The following is a 22,640-nucleotide window of genomic DNA, read 5'->3' as shown; positions in this document are numbered from 1 at the left end:
AAATCCTTAATTACATGATCCCAAATCTAAGGTCAACCATGCCTAACTCTATACATGTCCCGGAGGAAAGATTGAATAACCTTTCAACCTCGCACTCACATAGAATTGCAATGAGCACTAGGGATTCCAAGTGATAAACCCTATTCCTACTTATAGACCTAACCCTTTTGGTCCATGTGAAAGATCTCTAGCCACAATTAAGCCCTAGATGCAAAAATCACTTCAACACTTCACTCCATTGCACTCGCAATTAAGCTCCAGCGGAAGGTTATCCCTTAGCCCATTCACTCTACTATAGCCGCAAAGAACTCTTGGAACGTGGAGGTAGGATAGATCATGCCGGAGGAGAAAGGGGACGCTCCGCTACCTCTCGACTCACCCTTTCAAGCCTCTCCAATCTAGCTTTGTCTAACTCTCATGGTGTGTCAGTCACTCACAAGAGTTGCCAAGAAGAACTCTCAACCCTAGTGTCACTCTAGGGGAGCATTCATACAATCAAATCTCCAAGATTGGAACTCACAATAAACATCAATTAATTGAAAGCATAATAAAGAGGTTCAATGAAACGAAAACGTCCTAGGGTTCACAAATACCCAAGTACCCACTAGGGGTTTAGCTCTCCATGGAGCTAGATACAATCAATGAAATCGAATGTAAAAACAAAACATCCATAGAAAACCCCATCGTTAGTCATGGCGATGGTCTTGTAGAGAGTCCTCTACTCATCGCAAGGGTCCCTTTGTCCGGCCTAGGATACACTTCACTGGATTGGTGCCGACGAAAGATCTCCCACTAACTTTCTTCCAAACAGCGCGCGATGTCGGATCTGTAGAACCTCTCTAAAGCTCTAGCCAATACCTCTCAAAATCCTAGCCGCTGCCCTCTCTCAAGCTGGGGAAAAGATGGAGAAAAGAATGCTAAAATCGGCTTTTAAAGGGCTGGAATCGGGAATCCACACGCTTGTGTGAGTGCCCCTATGTATTTTTCACACTGGCGTGTGGAATTTCCACACGCCCGTGTGGATTCTCTGTTTTCCTGTTTTCTCAGCCGGCTGTGAACAGTGTTGGTATAGTACCCTACTACAGTACCGGCCCGAAATACTCCCGAATCCATGCTTTCATCGAGGTAACGCAAGCGGGCACATGTTTACATCGTGGATCACTTTGCTTCTTCAATAACGGACATGTTGGTGGAGATCTTGTTCTATATGCACAAGTCGGAATGCTTGAATGTGTCTGCCCTTGTGCTTTTGTTTGTCCTCAAGCAAAAATTAAAACATTAAATGCATAGATGAAGGAGACATTGGAAGTGCTTGGCCTTAGGTTCACCAAAGCATACAAAGAGTGCATTCTACAAGTACGGGAAATTTCAACACTAAATGCGAAAAATCAATGCTCTAGCTAAAAACTTGAATCAAAAAGGGCGATAAACCCAAAATCGTGTAAGTGTGTGAACTCACTCAAGTCAACCAAAAGTATACTCCTCAAAGTTCTACGTACAAGGGACTTATTTATCTACAAAAGGTGACAAAAATTCAAAAAGGGTAGTAGCTTCACACATCCTCTAAGGTAGCCCTTTCCAAAACGGCATCTAAGGTGGCTTTCACACTTTCGAGGTGGTAGCTCTTTCTACCGGGGTGGTAGCTTTCACACATCCCATGAGATAGTTCTTTCTCTCATTAGGGCATAACTAGTATCCGACTTATGAGAGTAGCTTCATACATCATAGGTGGTAGCTCTTTCCACCAAACAAGCACAACTAAACAACAAAACTATTTTGTTCTTTCTTTTCATTTTTCAATTTTTTTTTTGGAATTAACACAAGAAGCAACTATAACTAGTCCCTTATACATCAAACATGAGTTTCCAAAAGAGTTCAAAGAGTGAGTAGTACAACAAGTGTCGATCGGGCAAAAATTCCTAGAAATTCAAGCAAAAACTAGAGCATGAAAACATTCAATGTTAAAAATTCTCCTAAACTCAAGAATACAATCAATGCAACTAAGGTGAACCGCCATTGGCTATGTAAGCATGTATATCAATCAAAAACTAGTATAAAAAGAGATGCGTGCACTATAAAACTCCCCCAACACACTTAAGTTTTACATTGTCCCCAATATACACATGCAAGCTCATTCATAATGTAAATCAATTAAATTTATATGTGGGAGAAGCAATCAAAACAATACTCCCCTGACTCCTAGTGTTGCATTTGATGGAGCTAAATCCTTGGGAGTATTGTTCCAATGGGTTGTGAAGCTCACATGGCCAAGTGCTGAAACATCTTGGCTGTGCCTATGACAAAGTCTCAATTCCCATGATGACAAGACCATCTACACGCATACACGAGGGGTTCAGTGAAGCTCAATAAATACAAACATAACTTGAGTATATAAAAGATAAGACAATGAATACAACTTGAGATACAAAATGAAAATAAACTAAGAAGGAAAGTCCTTTCAGAGTATACAAGTCCAAAATAAAATGCGGAAGTAAAAGACGAGGAAAATAAAATCAATTGTCGATGTCGCGCTCTGGCTCTGTTGCTACTGCTGGTGGTGATGAAGTGCATGGTGGATCATCTGGTGGCGGAATAGGGGATGAAGGTGCTGGAGAAACCGAGGGGGCCTGAGGAGTCCTCAGCCGCAGGACAAATGATGAGCCAACGTCTCGCTCTAATATCTGTTGTAATATGTCGAAACGTGCCATGAACTACGTATACTGTGCGGCCTGCGCAGCCCTAATATCGGCAATCTCTGCTTGGACCTCTGCTACCTCTGTCTGTATCACCCCCACAGTGCTCTCAAGCCTCTCAAAGCGATCCTGGGCTCGAGATGGTGAAAACATGCGCACAGGGGGTGGGTCCTCTGTCACCGGAGGTGCCTCGGTCTCCATAGGTGCTAACTGAGGCTCGGGGGTAGGCTGGGAAGCCTTGGCATCATCACTCTCCTCCTCGGCTATCTCTGGGGTCAGTAGTACCAGAGCATAAACCCCCGTCCAAACCCTACGAACCATGCCCATCAATCTCATCGTCTCCAGGCTCAGGGATCCAGGTATACTCATCTTCTCGGCCCCGCGAATCGCGCCCAAGAGACCCATACCCAGAGCTAATCTCGTAATGTATGGACCTGAGAAAATCACTCCCAATCTGGCATACTGACCTTGATGTCGAATGTACTCAGCGACGATGTGCACTACATCATCAGATACAAGTACAGAAGCTCCTGCCGGCTCAGAACACCAGTGCTATCACTACGGCCATTCACCGACCTGCTCATGATGGCATGTAGATATAGGTACACAGGTCAGGAAAGGCACGTGGCCTTGGACACCCCCGGCTCATACTGGCCCTGACCACATATTGCTGTGTAACCTCTCTGTGGAGTCAGAGCTCCATTATAATCTGTCGGTAACTTAGAGTACTCCTCAGTGTTTGTAAATGTCACATCGCACAAGCCGAGCCGAACTGAAAACTGAGAGCTACTCAGACTATAGTGATGTCCAAGTGCTCTGAACTGAACTACGTCGATGTCGTCGAATCTCACATAGGATCTGTTGAACTCGAATGATGACATAACCTCCAGTGTAAGCTCCCAGATGGCTGGCTCTCTAATCGATAATAACTGCCTCCAACCACCCACAAAAACGAAATCCTCGACCTCATCAGCGAACTCATCCCCCTACTGCAAATCTCTCAATATACTCGTGTCCAAGAACAGAGTTTGTCCGAACCGAAGTCTCGACAGACGCTCAAAACGAGCCTGATGCTCGGGGATAGTGAATCTCATGCTCTCGGACTCAGGAGACGACTCTCGCGGATGCTTATCAACTTGCTTCTTTGACCAGGGTGCCATATTCTACAAAAATTGAAAGAGAATTGATCAAACCAGTTAATTAGACATAGCTGCAGAAATCCACATGGTCGTGCGGAATTTCTGCACGTCCGTGTGGATTCACGGGCCGTGAACAAATGCACGGCCACGCTTCAAACTCCACAAATTCACCATTACAACGCTTTTACTTCGTTCTAAATATAAATAATCATTCTAATTGAAGAAACAAAGTATTATTGACTAGTTTCATCGATGAAAATCATGAATTTGCAAAGGAAATCGAAGATAGGGCTTACCGTTGAGTTGAGATGAAAAAGCTTTGAAAACGGCCAGAAAACCAAGCAAAATCCTACCAAATTGGCGATATGAGGTCGGGAAACAATGTAGGAGTGCTCTTAGACAACAGGAGGATATTAGGGTGAAGAGAAACGATAATCCTTTTAAAAGGACTCGCGCCTCTTAGAGTTCTGTACATTCACACAGGCGTGTGAAAATTACCCACGCCCGTGCGCCTCCACAGGAAAGCTTCACAGGGGCAGGTGCACACCCCTGTGTGCTCTCGGGAAAACACTTACTACCTCTGAATGCAACTATACGGGCATATGAGAAATACCCACGCCCGTGCGCCCGACCCACAAGGGCAGCCGCACGCCCCTGTGGCTGCTCTGGACATCCGAGAAAAATTGCTAAGTGTTCCGCACGCCCGTGTGGAAATTACGCACGGGAGTGAGCATTCACAAGCCCAACTCACAGGGGCAAGCGCACACCCCTGTGACTTCTCAGGATGAAGAGAGTGCCTCTGCAGAGATTTGCACGGGCGTGCAGAAATTACCCACGCCCATGCGATTTTCACAAGGTTGCCCACAGGGGAGAGTCCACGCCCCTGTGTGCTTTCAAGATAATCTGCCAATCTCTGGAGGAATTCACACGCCCGTGCAGAAATTACCCACGAGCATGCGAGAATCGCATGGTTGTTCACAGTGGCGAGTCCACGCCCCTATGCCTTCTCTAGATGAGCTCGCAATACAAAACCACGGGCGTGTGTTAATTCCACACGCCCGTGTGTTTTCTCTGGATGCCTTAGAAAACTGTGCAAGCTCTGCAGAAAATTTCTGAACATGTTTACACAGTCAGAGACTGCCCCATTATGCAATTTATACCTGTGAAAAACATGAGAAGTAGCTCAAACGACCAAAACTTCACCAAATTCTCATGAAAACACACGATGAACTTGAAAACCCACAATAAAATCACAGGAGAAATATATAAAAAATCAAGACACCAACACTCAACAATTTATTCAAGCAACGCTAAACTACCAAATTAAGAAATCAGTAAACACATGAGTTGCCTCCCAAGAAGCACTTGTTTAACGTCACTTAGCTTGACGTACCTTGTTTTACCTCACGGGGGCTCATAGATGAAAGTTGCCCTCTTACCCATGGCTTGAAAACATGATGAGCAAAATCTCTTGAGGGTAGAGGGTGAATTGTCGGGCTTGGGACCGCCTAGCAATGATTCACCCAGTTTGTTCGGTTCACGCACGTCTCCAACAGCCTTGGAGCATTTTCGGTGGTGTCTCCTAGCCCTCTTCAATTTTCGGAGCACCTTCTTCAAGATCCCGGGGGTAGATGGTACTTCTTCCTTCGAACTAAGCATTATTACTTCTTCATTGTCCTCCTCTTGGTCGAACAAGCCTTCGTATGGATCCGGATTGAATATTTCCTGCATGTATTCATCAACAATCTCATCAGTAGCGTCTAGAAAATACAAAGTATTATCGAAATCAAGAGAATGCCACATGGCTTTAGCAAGGCGGTATGTGAGCTTGTCATCTCCAACTCTCAAAGTTAGCTCTCCGCCGTCCATATCAATCAATGCCTTGGAAGTCCGTAAAAATGGCCTCCCAAGTATCAAGAGTACATCCGCATCCTCATTGACGTTTAGCACTACGAAGTCTACAGGAAATATATACTTGTCCACCTTGACAAGCACATCTTCGATGATACCCTCGGATGTCTAATCGTTTGATCCGCTAATTACAAAGTCATCCGAGTAGGCCTAGGCTCGCCCAAGCCTAACTTTTGAAAGAAGGTGTATGGCATGACATTGATACTGGCCCCTAAGTCCACCAATGCCATTTCTTCACTTAGATTGCCAATATTACACAGAATGATGAAGCTTCCCGAGTCTTTCTTCTTGTTCGGCATGTTCTTTTACAAAACTACCAAGCAAGATGCATCTAAAATCACTGAATCACTCTCCTCTAACTTCCTCTTGTTGGTCAACAAGTCTTTCCAGAATTTTGCATACTTAGGAATTTGGGGGAATTCCTCAACAAAAGGAATATTAATGTGGAGTTGTTTAAACAAACTCAGGAACTTCTTGTACTATTCATCCCCTTGGTCATTCTTCAATCTAGACGAATAAGGGATTCTTAGCTTCAAAGGTAGGGTTGCCACCTCCTTCTCTTTACTTGCTCCCTTGTCAACCTCTATAACCTCGGGTGCGTGTTCATTTGGCTTCTCACTCGAAAACTTACCCTCAACCTCACGACCACTTCTCAAAGTGATCGCCTTCACATGCTCTCTAGGGTTGGTCTCGGTATTACTCGGTAAGCTTCCATGTGGCCTTTCCGATAGAGACTTCACAATCTGCCCCACTAGATTTTCAAGATTATGCAAAAAGGCGGTATGGTTGCGAAGTGTAGCCTCAACTGATTGAAATCTTGTATCTGATGATTGCACAAATCTAGTTAAGGCCTTCTCCAAATTGTTCATTCGGGTCTCCAAACCTGAAACTCTGTTTTCCAAGTTTGGGGCTTACTGTTGTTGTTGGAAACCCGGTGGCCCTATGGCCTTTTGTGAACCTTGGTTACTCCACGAGAAATTGGGATGACTCTTCCAACCCGGATTGTAGGTATTGTTGTATGGATTTCCTTGATTCCTCATGCCATTACCCACAAAATTGATGTTTTCAATCGAAGATGCATCACCAATAGATATCGGGTAATTGGAGGGAGCATGTCCTCCACCACACCCGGTGCAAGTAATCATGGCTGCTACTCTGTTCAAAGTTAGAAGATCTAACTTCTTACTCAATGATTCCACTTGAGCCGCCAATGAAGTTACTGCATCTATCTCATGGAGGCCGGCCACCTTTTTCTTCTCCCTGGCATTCCATTGGTAGCTGTTTAACCCTATTTCTTCAATTAATTGACGGGCCTCACCGGCGGTCTTGCTACCTAAGGTACCTTCTGCTGTCGCATCCAAGAGTTGCCTTGTACTCAGATTCAGACCATTGTAAAAGGTCTGAACAATCATCCACTCCGGGAATCCGTGTTGCGGGCACTTTCTCAGGAGCTCCTTGAACCTTTCCCACGTCTCAAATAGATACTCCAATTCCAACTGTACAAAGGACGAGATCTCATTACTAAGCTTTGCGGATTTTCCGGGAGGGAAATATCTGGCAAGAAAAGCTTCTACCATCTCCTCCCATGTGGTAATCGAGGCTCTAGGTAATGAGTGTAGCCACTGCTTCGCTCTCCCCTTTAAGGAAAATGGGAAGGCTCTCAACTTGATGGCATCATCCATCACCCCGTTTATCTTCAGCATATCACACACCTCGAGAAAGTTCTCCATATGACTGTTCGAATCCTCATCAGCCAAACCATTAAACTGTACGGATTGTTGCAACATATGAATGAATGTCGGCTTCAGTTCAAAGTTCTGAGCTGTAATCGGGGGACGCACAAAGCTCGATTGTGTCCCCGATACTGAAGGTCTAGCATAATCGGATAATGTCTGCTACTGCTCATTCTGTTCTGCCATGTTTTTAGATTCTTCTATTTCCAAATTAGCTAGATTAGACTGTTCTTGCATAAGTTTTTTCCCTTTTCTTCTTAGTGTACGTTCAAGCTCGGGATCTCCTTCAATGAGTATGGAGGAGTTCCCTCGGGTCATAAAATGGAGCTACACCCAAAAAGAAAGAGAAAGAAATTAGAACGATGATTGAATAAGAAAATATGAAATAGAATGAATAAATGAATAGCTAAGAAAACAGAGTGCAAAGTATCTCTAAACGCCTACTCCCCGGTAACGGCGCCAAAAACTTGACATGTCCGTATATGCATGTAAACCGCAAGAGCACGAGTATCGAAGTAATAATCCCATATGAGTGGGTATCGTATCCACAGAGAGTAGGGAATAAAGACACTTGAGTTGTTTCTTAACTAATGTGGAAGATGAATAGTGATAAGTGTGACAAAATATGAAATAACGAAAATAAAAGCAACAAGATAGAAGGCACAAGTAAAAGAGAAGGTAAGGCAATCGATAAAGATGGGTACCCGGATATTGATTCGCCTAGGACAATCATTTCAAGTGCAAGAACCCTCTATTATACTTCTTAATTGATGCAATAATGAGTCGTGGAAATCCTTAATTACATGATCCCAAATCTAAGGTCAACCATGTCTAACTCTATACATGTCCCGGATGAAAGATTGAATAACCTTTCAACCTCGCACACGCATAGAATTGCAATGAGCTCTAGGGATTCCAAGTGATAAACCCTATTCCTATGTATAGACCTAACTCTTTGGTCCAGGTGAAAGATCCCAAGACACAATTAAGCCCTAGATGCTAAAATCACTTCAACGCTTCACTCCGTTGCACTCGCAACTAAGCCCCAGCGGAAGGTCATCCCTTTGCCCATTCACTCTACTATGGCCGCAAAGAACTCTTGGAATGTGGAGGTAAGATAAATCACACCGGAGGGGAAAAGGGACGCTCCGCTACCTCTCGACTCACCCTCTCCAATCTAGCTTTGTCTAACTCTCATGGTGTGTCAGTCACTCACAAAGGTTGCCAAGAAGAACTCTCAACCCTAGTGTCACTCTAGGGGAGCATTCATACAATCAAGTCTCCAAGATTGGAACTCACAATAAACATCAATTAATTGAAAGCATAATAAAGAGGTTCAATGAAACGAAAACGTCCTAGGGTTCACAAATACCCAAGTACCCACTAGGGGTTTAGCTCTCCATGTAGCTAGATACAATCAATGAAATCGAATGTAAAAACAAAGCATCCATAGAAAACCCCATTGTTAGTCATGGCGATGGTCTTGTGGAGAGTCCTCTACTCATCGCAAGGGTCCCTTTGTCCAGCCAAGGATACACCTCACCGGATCGGTGCCGACGAAAGATCTCCCACTAATCTTCTTCCAAACGGCGCGTGATGTCGGATCCGTAGAACCTCTCCAAAGCCCTAGCCAATACCTCTCAAAATCCTAGCCGCTGCCCTCTCTCAAGCTGGGGAAAAGATGGAGAAAAGAATGCTGAAATCGGGGCTAAAATCGGCTTTTAAAGGGCTGGAATCGGGAATCCACACGCCTGTGTGAGCGCCCCTATGGATTTTTCACACGGGCGTGTGAAATTTCCACACGCCCGTGTGGATTCTCTGTTTTTCTGTTTTCTCGACCGGCTGTGAACAGTGCTAGTACAGTACCCTACTACAGTACCAGCCCGAAATACTCCCGAATCCTTGCTTTCATCGAGGTAACGCAAGCGGGCACACGTTTAAGTCGTGGATCGCTTTGCTTCTTCAATAACGGACATGTTGGTGGAGATCTTGTTCTATATGCACAAGTCGGAATGCTTGAATGTGACTGCTCTTGTGCCCCTCCAAACAGTTGTGCTAACTCGAATACGAGGAGGTTGGCACACATTCCCGCATCTCAAACCCGACCTATGTCTTCGCGTTTGAACCTTAGCAAGATTTCCTCCAAATTGGTGCATTATGACCCACATTGGCTTCTTTCTCTCATAATCAGTCTCACAACCCTACCTGCATGAAAGTAACATAAATACACACATATTAGAGTTAAACCCCGAGAAAAGTAATGCTCAACACAAGGAAAGAACACTTCGTATTCTTATCACACAAGCACTTATCAACTTCGATGTCCTTTTATACTCTTGTATGTATTTTATTTGTTTTAGGACATCAAAAAATCATTTATTGCGTAGAAAAGCCTTTTTGGTGTGTTTTGAAGTGCAAATCATCTATATTTGAAGTTCACACGTGTCCCCAAGCACAGCTCTAGAAGGGGAAGGAGAGAGAGAGATCACTAGTAGTACAATAACCACAAATCATTTATTGTTTTAGTTTCTTATTGATTGTTGGCATGTTTTTTTTTTTTTTGGTTTCAATCTATTGTTTCAATATTCAATCTACAATGGATGGATTCTGTTGGTTTTGATTCATGAATAATTATTGTAGGACTGGAATCTTGCAAGTATTAGGTCACACAATGGTTGAAAGGGGATTCATTGTATTAACACGGCAGAGGCTCCAAGTGTCGGTAGCCTCCTGCTGGCATTAGGGTTAGCCTTAGCCTAGAGAGCAATAGGGCTTCCCTAGTCGAGACTCCTTGTACCCAATGACATTGTAGGGGTATCTTCTAGATGGAGGACCCCATATGAGATTAGAGCTATTTGTGGAGGTTCCGAGGTAGTCAACTTTAGAGTCTAACAGATCAAAACCTAAGTCAACATCATACTTTATTTCTCAAATTCATCCATGGTTGTTCATCTCCCGAGGAATCCTTGTGTGACACCCTTCCTTCCCATTGGCATTTGTTATCTTTATTTTGTACATGGTATGCTTAGGTCATTTCCTTATTTTCTTACTTTGCAATCAACAATCATCTCCATTTTGGTAGATTAGATAGTATAGTCAAAGAGAAAGTAATAGTAGCACCCCAGGGAATACAACCTTCTCGCGTTCAAGCGAGAGGATTATTACTAGATTACTCCTGCACTTGCACCTCAGGGCAGCAGTGTGCTCGTTTTTCATAGCGACACGCGCCGCTACACCATCATCAGCTTTGACCTTAGATATATAAATAGAAATGATAAATAAAAACCTTATTAAAATAGCAAGTGAACACTTTGAAAAATGATATAACCAAAACATGCCTAGAAATTCAAAAGAATTAAAAAATTTAAGAGGCTTATCTTATAAACTTAGACATCAAATGAATAGATTACAAGAAATAAAAAGGCAAAATTAAGAAATTAATTAAATAAATACTGTAGAACCATAAGAAATAGTCCAAGGTGAATCATTATGGTTTTAATATGTCAGGATTTACTTGGGAATCTAAAATTGAACATGTAGAAAGTAAATTGAATATAGCAATGTACGATCACTTTGAAAAGTTACATCTTGAAGGGATAGATAGAGAAGAAAAAATATTAAAAGAGTTAAGAAGATTAATTAACATGCTAAATCACAAATTACCGTATTTAAAAGAAATAAAAATAATGAGAGAACATAATGATGATACATATCAATTCATTGTAGTTAACTTCCATGGATAAATCCCCATGGATATTAAAGAAGAGTTTCTTGAAAAGACAAAAGGATTTTTAGAAAAACCTATAGCAATAATGGAAAAGAGGAATAATATGTATAATAAACCACAAGTAATGGGAGAAAAAATAATTATTAGACAAAATAATGTCATCATAATGATGTAAGCAGAAATAATTAGATTATTACAAAAATTATGAAAAATATTAGTTAGAAGTGATAATGATATTGAAGAACTAACTAAAAATTTACAAATTTAAAAGTAACTAAAACATCTTTATCTCCTTTTGTAACATGGTCTGAAGAAGAATTATGTAAAAATACAGGAATGAAAGTAGGATTCCCAGATATAACTAGATATAAAAACTAAAATGGAAGATTTAATAAAAAGAGTGATTTACTCCTATGCTTTAGAAGAAACCTTTGAATTTATCATAACAACAAGTTAATAAGAATATATTTTAAGGATTTAAGTGTAAAATAACAAATAAAATATTATCGTATTAGCTTATTAATTAAGATAATAAATAGTTATGGATTTGAAACTAGAGAAAAATATCTTGAAGAATTAAAAATAAGAACTTTTTATGAATAGAAAATGACTTTAAAAGTTGTTAAATCATAGATAATATTAGGAGATTTAACTCATTTATAGAGTTAGACATATTAGAACATTAAAAATTATTACCACACCTAATGAACAGGTTAAGAGAATCACACAAAAATATCTTAAACTAGTACAAGGAGAACGTTATATAAACATGGCATTTTGATTTCCAAAATAAAATATATAAAGGATATGATGAGATGAAGGTATGATGCAAATAACGATAATTCAAAAATAATTATAGACTTCTTAATAGCTTAATCTTATAAAAAAATTACTAAAAGCCAAATATTCCTTGGCACATCTAGGATTAATAGTATTTAATATCACATGATCACATAGATTGGGATTAGGAACTAAATAAGCACTATCCTTAGTAGATAGTAGACAGATAAACAATATGGCTAAAGCCATAATAGCAACAGCAGAAATAAATATGATAAACAATTTTGAAATAATATACATGATCCCAAGTTTCTAGTAAAAATAGATACATTATATGAGAATATTAAATTAATAATAAAATCCAAAGGATATACCCTGATAAATACAAAACCTAATATTCTACTCACAAAAATTTTTATTGGGCAAATATCAATAATCGTGAAATAAGATATACTATTAGTGATAACAAAATAATGAAAATTTTAGTATCTCAAGTAATCCAATCATTTCCAACTAAAATATACAGCTCAAAAAGCTTAGCAGAAATAGAATGGAAGATATATGATATCTCAACTTCTTCAATTTAGTTACTCAAAATTAATTAGAAGATGTTGTAATGAATATTATTCTACATAATTGTAAAATAAACCAATTCCACTTAGATAAGAATCCAATTTATTACACACTTTTAAATTTGATTGGTCAAATAAGACTTAAAAAGGTATTATTTATAACTTAAGTAGTAAACATGCAAAAAGAAAAGGATTAATGTAAATGTAAAACCTAAGTAAATATAAATATTTGTTGCAAGGGTTTCATATTGGAGGCACTTATTTTCTCTCATTTTAGTAGTATCTCTTCTTTTAAATCTCAAAACCTAGGAATAGGATGAAAGGAAAGGCAAGTATTACTCGAAGTGCAAAAACTCATTTGATTTAGGTGTCGATTAACATTGAAGGTATCTATCTACTTAGATACTCTGAGGAAAAGTCTTCAATAGTATGATATATGAATCTACCATTACTCTTATGTTCTATAGATTTTTTTTATTGCATGTGATCTTATTTTGAACAAAAGATTTTTCTTTCATTAGATGGATCTTGTATAATGGTTGACGCTCAAATCTATGCTCAGTTCATTATACATTTAATTTCTTTTTAACTAGAAAATAACACAAATCTCGAATCAACCATACTCCAATGATGTCTAATAATACCAAAAAAGAAGATAGCTTCTTATGCAAGATAGCAAAAATAATTCTACCATAGGGACCTTCAATCATAACCCACACTTCAATAGTTTAGTGAGATCAATTTCAATTCACACTCTTGAAAACTTACCCTTTCCCATATCCTCATTTGTACCATCAATTTTTACCAAAAAAATTCAAAAATTAACCCAAATCATGTCTTAGAATCTAGTACCACCATATTATGGTGAAAGCAGACATTCAGAGGAGAGATGAAATTTTTTCCTTCAATGGACCAAGTGAAGCACCACATTATTGATAATCTAAGGGCCATTTGATGAGGATTCATGCAAGTGTACATGCCAATCAAAGTAATAATATGCTCAGAAGCAAGGTCGAATCCACAAGGACTAGATAGCACTAGTACTAATTTTATCTTCGTTAGCTAACTAACAATCAATGATCACAAGTCAATCTCAAAAGACAAAAAAAGGACCAATTCAAAGGTAATAAGAACAAGAAACAATGGATGAAAATGGTGCCCATATATTATTTCACTTGAGAATTTAGGAATCAAAGTAATTGCAATTCAATATATACAAACCCTAGCTTTGTTGGGCCAAGGTATTTCAAAAATACACCAAGTGCTCTCTCAAGACTCCTCTGTGCCTAATCCTATATTACGGTAGGAGTGAATCTCTTCTAAACCTACTTTCACATGATTGCAAAAAGATCTAGAAAATCCATATAAGGAATCAAAGCTCTCGCTATACGATCCTAATCTAGAGAAATCGCAAGTGGCCTGTCTCTAGTGTGCACTCTTGATTATCTTCATCTATGGGTGATCTCTCGCAATGAATCTCTTGATCTCAATCACAAAATCAATATGAAATATCCACTCTCCTTACGCTAAATCAACAATAAAAATCATAGATGAACCCGAAAAGCCGAAGAGAATCTATATAAAAAAGCAATATCAAAGTAAAGTTATTCCCAAGCTACATTAATCCGAACACCCAAGGAAGTCAACCTTCCATGGGGCCAATGTTCATCTCTAAACAATGGAAATAAAGTTCTAAAACCTTAGCCATTGAAAAAAAAAAAAGCAACCCCCTCTCAATGTCTTTTATGTTGGAGTAGATGTGAGCCGATTGTCACCCTCGGATCGTTACTCCGACGACTCCTTTGATCTTCTATAATCCCTAGCCGTCAATCCTCTGTTCTTTTCCGTAAAAATTAGGTCAAAAATTGAATCCCAAATAACTTTTTCAACCTTCTATTTTTATTTCCAGAAATTCATCCAATACATGGGCAACTACATTGGTGTGTATTTTGCCCATGTAAATCTCTGGACAAAATGAGAACTCGCTCCTTGGAGTACACGATTTGATGTACACAGCCGTGTATCACTTCATTTGGCCATGTAACTCTCTAAATGGATCTTCACTTCAACTCTTGAGTTGCATAACCATGTGCTTTGCGTCTACTCATGTTCTCCTCTAGATTATGCTCTATAACTTCCTGATTGCACACAGGCGTATACTTCATCTACACAACCATTTTCTTCTTGGTAGGACCCTAGTTGGGGAGTGAATGGTCATGCGAATGGTGTCCGTGTGTTTCTCTTAATTGCTCACTTTCTTAAGTATACATGGGCGGGTACACGGCCGTGTACCTTGCCCATATAATTCTCTGTTTGTTGCTTTTGGTGCCGTTTTTCTCCTGATTTCATTCCTTTGGCTTTTGTTGTGATTTTTTGTCTTGTGAGCAATAATGGAACAAACTAAGTACCAATTATCCATTAAACACACTCTTAAAAAATGACTTAAGTTCTAAAGATGATCGATATAATATGTATAATATAGGACTTATCATCGTCATAAAACAATATCTCTACCGTATTCTAAGAAGAGCAACAAAATCAAATAATACATATCTATTTAGCAAAAACCATGAACTTACTAAGCATCTACTCTAACCAAGAGAATATTTTTCATTGAGGTAAAGGTTTCCAAGATGCTATGCATAGTTGATAAGTGTATAATTAAACAAAATTTTATAGTATTTTATACACTTAGTTAGCATGTATTTTGCCATTTATTTGGAAGATGATGCTTAATATAGTATACAATTTGATTTTAGGTCACAGGTAGTGCATAATGAATAGGGGGAGCCAAAAGAAGTAATGTTCAGCCAAAACAAAAATAGAGCTCTTTCGACATCAAGAACAAGGGAAGAAGCCAGATAGAACACCTTATGGCCAAACTTATTTCCATAAGCCTTGCCCAGAGAAGTTTGCAAGCATGCCTATGCCCGTAAGCAAGAGCACAACTGCCATCCAGAAGGACTTACACTCATAAGCCTAGAGATAAAGGCCATCTAGAAGAGTTTAATGGGAACACATACTCTCGTAAAGGAAATAGCAAGCACCATCTAAAGGAATTTACAATCCAATATTTACAGTAGTATGTTGAACCGTAACATCAAGGCAGAAGACCTTATATGTGAAGCTTATGGCCATAAGATTTTTGTAAGGCAAGTGACCCATTATCTCCAGCTCTTTACACCCTTGTTTTTACGCTCTCAAGTCGCTCATAAGTGGTTAGATATAAAAGATTTTACTTAGGGTTTTGGGGGATCTTTTGGCGACCTAGCAAAGAAAGAAAGAAAGAAAGATTCTCAAGCATTTATTCAGCAATCAAATGACTTGAATAGCCTCATCCACCATCTAGGGTACCATTAAAGCAGTCGAGGAGTGTTCTCGACCACATTTGTGGAAGATCGGTATGAGATTCATCAGCACTTCAAGTCGGTGGAGAGAGGAGGGAACTTTCAATGTTTTCATATACTTTTCACGCATTGATTGGATTGTAAGAGTGTTTTCCTTTAATAGAGAACTAACTTCTTGGTGTTTGGGTATGGATAAAAACTATGGCGAATAATTTTGATTAACATTGGTCATGGACTTTGGAGCTTTTATACTAATTGATTAATTGTAATTTATTAATGTTGAATTCAATTTTGTATTGAAAGCAGAGGATTCATGATTTTTGTACTTATGTGACCAATTGAAAGATTCACCTAGTATACACATACCGTAATTGAAGAGGATCACGAGTCTGTTTAGAAATAGAGTACTTTAGGGTTGAGATTTCTCCCCCTGTGATTCTCTCGAGCAAGTTAACATTAATTTTGAGTGTAGTGCAATTTTAGATAGGAAACATTAAGAAGAGATTCCATGCTACCTTTGTATGGGATTAGGGCCAATAGCCTCGAGAGAGGGACTGACTATTCATTGAATCTTTGTTTTCTCTAGATAAAATTCACTGAGTGTAATGCAGTTATAGGATAGTTCGTATCAGCACCGTATGGGACTAGTTATTGTTCACCTTGAGAAAAGGGAAATATGAATTAGGAATTCTCTCATTCAACTAAATTGCAAGGCTTTATGCAACCTTATTCAAGACTTAACAAGACCCTATAGGACGTCTATGTTAGGACACCCTTCTTTTATGCTTATTTTGCCATAATTTTACTTGTATTTCTAATTCTTAGTTTTCATTCCAAATTTACACCCCCACATCTTCAATTAGGTTAATTGACAGCTTTAGAATTAGCACTAATGTTCTCTAGTTCCTTGTGGATCAATAACCCTGCTTCCTAGAACTCTATACTACTTGATCAGCACATGCACTTGCATTTTCATAGGTGAAATTAGTCCCTATCAATAGTTGTCTTATACAATCATAACCTCACTAAAGTAGTGTTTCGTCAAAATACATGACTTGAGTATAGAGTTTTTAAGTTTTCATAAATCTCGCTTTAGCAAGTAACTGAATCTTGGATATCCTCAGCTATTACTAATTACTTTCATCCAAGGTCGAGATGAAACTTCACTATAAGAAATCCAATCAGATCATTTGGGAGTAAGAACTATGTATAAAAAGGAAAAGTTGGAGTAGTTAAGAGCCACTTTGAGTCTATTTCCATATACCATAGTAAGTGTAGTGGGAAAATCAAGGGAAAAAAACAAAAAGTAATACAATTCTCAAAAGAACATGTTCATTACCCAAGGAAAAGAAGTTTTCTACTTCCTTTCAATATAATGCATTATTTCCATGGTCAAATTCATGTTAGACAAAAATCAAAATATAATTAAATTTGGTCATTGGAAAACAAAAATTGAAGTTCTAAGATATTTTAAAATATAAGAAGACAAATATTCTTTTGTGTATTAAACCTCAAGTGCAAGGTCATATGAAGTAATAAAGTGCACCCAAGGATAGGGTAATCGATCATACAAAGACTAATGCTCCTAGTGCTAACTTATTCTTTCTTATCTAGCTGATAAGTTTGAGTGAAGATTTCTAAAACCTAACTAAGACAAAAAATCAAGAAATCAAGTGATCAATATGGTGAAGCTGGACTAGAATCAAAATAAGAATATGGTACCTCGGATGCTAATCGCCTCAAGACTACCTTGCAAATGATGCCTTTTATTTACTCTGCGTTGAGTGTTCTTTGACCATGGAGACTATTAGAGTAGTCTTGACCAAACTTTGGCCCCCATACGAAGGCACTAAACGCCCTATGATTGCATTAGCACTCTGTGAATCCCTCTATTTGGTTTAACCATAATCCGGAAATTTCAACACCATACACCCTATCTCTAGGCACACACTCAACCCCCATCATCTATGTTATGACTTATCATGATTTATTTTTCAATCTTACTCATGCAATTCAAATATGCAATTGAAGCTCTTAAGCAAGCAATTACAAGCATGAACACATAGATGATTTGCAAGAATAAAGAATGAGTCAATATATATAAAAAGGAAATAAAATTACAAGTTCATCTTAAGGTTTAAAGATCCAAGGCACCATCAAAGCTTTAGCCTCTCATCATACAAGAAACCATGAAACAATCCAAAATTGAAGACATGAATAGAAACATAGGGAAAACTCACTCAATGCTTCTCTCTAGAGGATGATGGAATCTTCTAATTAGAGCTGAGTTTGTCGTCTAATCTGGTACCCAACAAGTCGAAGGAGCGGCGTCAACTCATCATTGAAAGGCCTTCTTTGATCTTAGCTTGAACCCCTAGCAACCGATGAAGCTTTCACTGAAAGTCCTAAAATAAAACCTAGGTCTCAAGTCTTAAACTACAGACAACAAGATAGTGCATACCCATGTTTAGGTGCTTGTCCCGTGTTGATTACTAATGATTCTCGGGACTCGAATCTTCACGGTTTCTAGTTTGCAGTAATAAGCGAGGCCAAAGAACACACCTGTGCTTTCTCAAGCACAACCGTACTCAACGCAGGAAAACCATACTGGGGTTGTGCCCTTCATTTTCCATTCTCTAGCAGTCAACACGTTGGTGCTTATGTCATGCTTTTCTCGAGGAAGTTGACTTGTTACTTGTTTCACTCTGATTCTCTATGTTTTTCTTTCTTTTATCCATTGAACTTAATTATCTTCTCAATAAATACAAAATACCCAACTAAGCACAAAAATAGAGAAATTCATGCTACAGAACAGGCTAAGTGAATATATTTATAATATGAAAAATACTTATTTCATGCACTCATCAAAGACTATAAGTTGATAGTTGACAAAAGCTTAATCGTTTAAAAATAGTCGAATAAATGAGTTTAAAACTTTTCTAAACATCTGTGTAATAGGAAATTCGTATTTTATTTACTATTAATGTTAGATCAAATGGCAATATATTAGAAAAGTGGAAAATAGTTTGTTGCTTCAATTTTGCAACGGTAATGGATTTTGTTGTTTTTCTTTAAAGTTACTACCCATGATATTTGGATGCTTAAATTTATTTTTAGGATTTGGGATTGATGACATCATAATTAGTTTTATGAAAGTTTATTAAAGTAAATTTTAGCTTTTCTACAAGCTTTAAAATATATGCAAAATTATCAACATGTTTGATGTGTAAATTCAAATTGGAATTTATATCACCAATTATAAATTACCTTATCATTAAGTTTTTCCAAATTTTAGGCGTTATCCTAAACAACAACTATCACTTACAGAAAATCCAAGAGATTTTCTTCGCTTAATCAATGTACTTTTAATTTTATTGCACTTGGTTCTTTTGTCGAAGATGTTCCATGCTTTCTTTAGAGCTCTTGCCTCCACTTCTACTGCCCTTTGTTACCATTCTAAGGATTCAATATTGAATAGCAAATACACTTAACATGATATCCTTATTGCAAAAAATTGATGTAAATTGTAAGAAAATTGGGTGACTTTCAATAAGAGAAGCATGTTCTTATGCAAAACCAACAAAAAGTGTCAAAGATACTCTCAAGAAGCGCATTGGTCCATCTCGCTTGCTTATCTATTTGGGAATGATTTGTAGTAGAGAACTTCAACACTAGGTGAAGCACAAACAATGTGATCCATGACCAAAATAAAGCATTTCTGTGACTCACAAAATGTTCTAATAAATCGAAATGCTTCTATCACATTACTTGAGAAAATTTCCGTTGTGTAAGATGTTGTGATAAAGATGAACAATGCATATTTTAAGAACTTGTACAACAACCATATGTTCACAATTAAGGCATAACTTGGTTTGAACACTTTACTTGATGCTCTCAGAGTGGAATGAATGATTTCTATGTAGATATAAGAACAATTAATTCAATTCTTTTAGTTATGTCACATAATGGGATTGATACCTTAGCCTTGACCAAAACTCTAAATAACAAGTGGGATTCACCCCTTGGTCTCATTTTAATTAATTAACATGCTTTATTGAATTATGTGGGCTTCAAACGTTACAAGCTGGTTACAAGGCCTTGGGTTCAAAATTCTAATGGTTTCACAAAATTATAATGCATATTCAAAATTATGAGTGCACATATATGTTACGTCTACTCGAATATGTTTGCCATTTACATATATGTTATGCAGAATTATATAAGAATAGTTTATATATTAGATAATATTATAATTAAAGAATATCAAATATATAGAAATAGAAAAATGTATAAAAATCATGAGGCTATATAAAAATGTATAATTAAAGAAAAGTGTTTACAAGCTAGCCCTATTTCCTGAAAAATAAAAAGCAAACTATTTTCTTTAATTCCTCATATTTGTTATAGTGCAAAAATTTTGTACAATAGGTTTCTTATCATGTATATAGTTTGTGTGTGTGTGTGTGTTTAAACATGATATGGATAATGATGCCCATTCTTGTCAATAAATCAACAACAGCCATTCAAAACTCAAACAGCCGCCATAAAAGCTACACCTAACACTTTTCTAAAGTACATAGGGTTTGAATGTTGGTTTGATTGGTGAACGAAGTGTTCTTTAGTCCTTGCAAGTGTTCATCGCAATTAACTTGTACTTCCAACCAGTGAAAATAATTATTATTTATTGTGCATAAATTATCAAGTTTGATTTCATTATATAAAGATGTAGCTTTTGCACCCAGATTGCACATTAAAGATGGTCTTGAAAACTACACCAAACCTTGTTTCATATTGTTCCTTTAATGCTGTCATGCCTCACGCTGATGTGGCTAGTTTTATTGTATTATTATCTCACAAGCTTGGTAGTAGAGATAATGTCCTCTTCAAGCATGCCTAACTTCATTCATGTGTTGGACACTTGCAAAAGCCTTATGTGGAAAGCTGATGACTTAACCAAGCTCTTTGTCTTCTTTCCTTTTGTCTATGATTGATTCACATCTTCAAATATCTTTATGTATATTATATAGAAGATTTATGGGATTTTATTGATCATGCAATTAAACAATTGTAATTTTATTGTCTCTTTAAGAAGTCTAAAAGTTCGGGCCTGTTATCAACTGAATCTTGCTGGTCCACATGAAATACTAAACCTTTCAAGCATGAGGAGTAGAATTTTTTTAATTAATTTTATATAAATCATTAGTCATTTATGATTTAGAAAAAAAATAAGTCACTTTTATTAGTCGATAAATAGATAAAAAACATAATAAATAAAATACAAATAAAGATGAAAAATGAATTACAAATCATTTAATCAACAAGTAGTGAGACAAAAAAATAACAAAAATAACAGCAATAAGTAGAAAGCCTCGTGAGTACGAAGCTCCGAAGCTGAAATTACCGTCGTAGTTCCATTCCAAATATTGTCTTACAATATGTGACAATAAAATTTTAATATATAAATAAATAATAATAATGTTCCAATATGTTTAGCATGTCCGTTTGAGATATGTTGTCATCCCATTCTAATTTCGTAATAGTTTAATTATTAATCACTTTAAAATCTTGGTAAGTCCATATAGAAATCATCCTAAATTCCTAAGTTTTTAGGAGACTACTATGGAACATGAAATAAATAATTTAAATATTTTAATCATCGAATATATTTATGCACATAATTGCCAACTTTATTTATGATTTTATTAATTTAAAAACAGCAAAATAAATAATTTTTTTCTTATAAATATTCTTTTGATACCCTATGAAACCTTTGACTAAAAATCAAAATATGATGCGTAGAGTGGCTCCCACAAATTTTTATTCCATACATGTTCAACTCAGGTCTCTTAGACAATGTTCAAAGATTCCTGCTTGATAAATAATATTTATAACACCCATACTCTCTTGAACCACCAACCACCACGCATGGGCATGATTCACTTGCATGCATCTTAGTAAACATATAAACAAATAAATAAATAAATAAAATAGTATATATATAATTTTAGATTTAGGCCACATGTGCGTGACTAATTATGTAGCCATTATTCCATACAAATTTGTTTTGAAGAAATGACAATAATAAAGTACCAATGTTTTTAAACATGAGGATGCCAAGATTGAAATTTTCTTTTCACAAATAACCATTTTAGTTCCATGTTTTTGTTCCATATTTTACAATAAAAAATGGTATATCTCATGATTTAAATAATAATAATAATAATAATAATAATAATAATAATAATAATAATAATAAAGAAGTTAGTTTCTTGCTTCAGTATGATCATCAAATGTTTCTTATATTATAAGAAAATTCTTCCACAAATACTGAAAGTGTTAAAAAAATAAAAACACATTATTTTCCTTTGAAAAATACTGTTTGGCCATCGCTTTCTTTTTTCTTGTACTTTTTTTTTGTGTGTAAACATGAGTATGAGAAACTTTTTTCAAATCAACTTTATATTTTTCTAGAGTACAATATTAAAGGATATAAAATTCATATATTTCAAAGATGGTTAATTACATATACTGAGAAGATTAGTTCTATAATAAGAATTTTTTTTTTTTTTTGTAACCTAATTTTAGAAAGAAAAAAATTAATCCAAATGCAATGCACATGCCCAATACAAATATCTTATAGCTTAATCATTTGATGATCTAACTCCATCCTAAAAGAGAATAATAATCAAGCCACTATAATCACCATCAAATATTATTCAAATTTAACCACTCTAAAAA

At 37.1% G+C, this 22,640-nt stretch overlaps 1 non-coding gene across 1 annotated transcript; it reads left to right on the top strand.

The window, feature by feature from the left end:
• The first annotated feature begins 7,165 nt into the window (after positions 1-7,165).
• LOC120283046 lies at positions 7,166-7,272 on the top strand. The gene has a single exon (XR_005543050.1). It is a non-coding gene; the product is annotated as a small nucleolar RNA R71 (small nucleolar RNA).
• The last annotated feature ends 15,368 nt before the right edge of the window (positions 7,273-22,640 follow it).

The sequence above is a fragment of the Dioscorea cayenensis genome, chromosome 18 (genome assembly GCF_009730915.1).
Source record: "Dioscorea cayenensis subsp. rotundata cultivar TDr96_F1 chromosome 18, TDr96_F1_v2_PseudoChromosome.rev07_lg8_w22 25.fasta, whole genome shotgun sequence".
Lineage (NCBI taxonomy): Eukaryota > Viridiplantae > Streptophyta > Magnoliopsida > Dioscoreales > Dioscoreaceae > Dioscorea > Dioscorea cayenensis.
The sequence above is the reverse complement of the archived record's forward strand: the minus strand, read 5'-3'. Positions and strand labels throughout refer to the sequence as shown.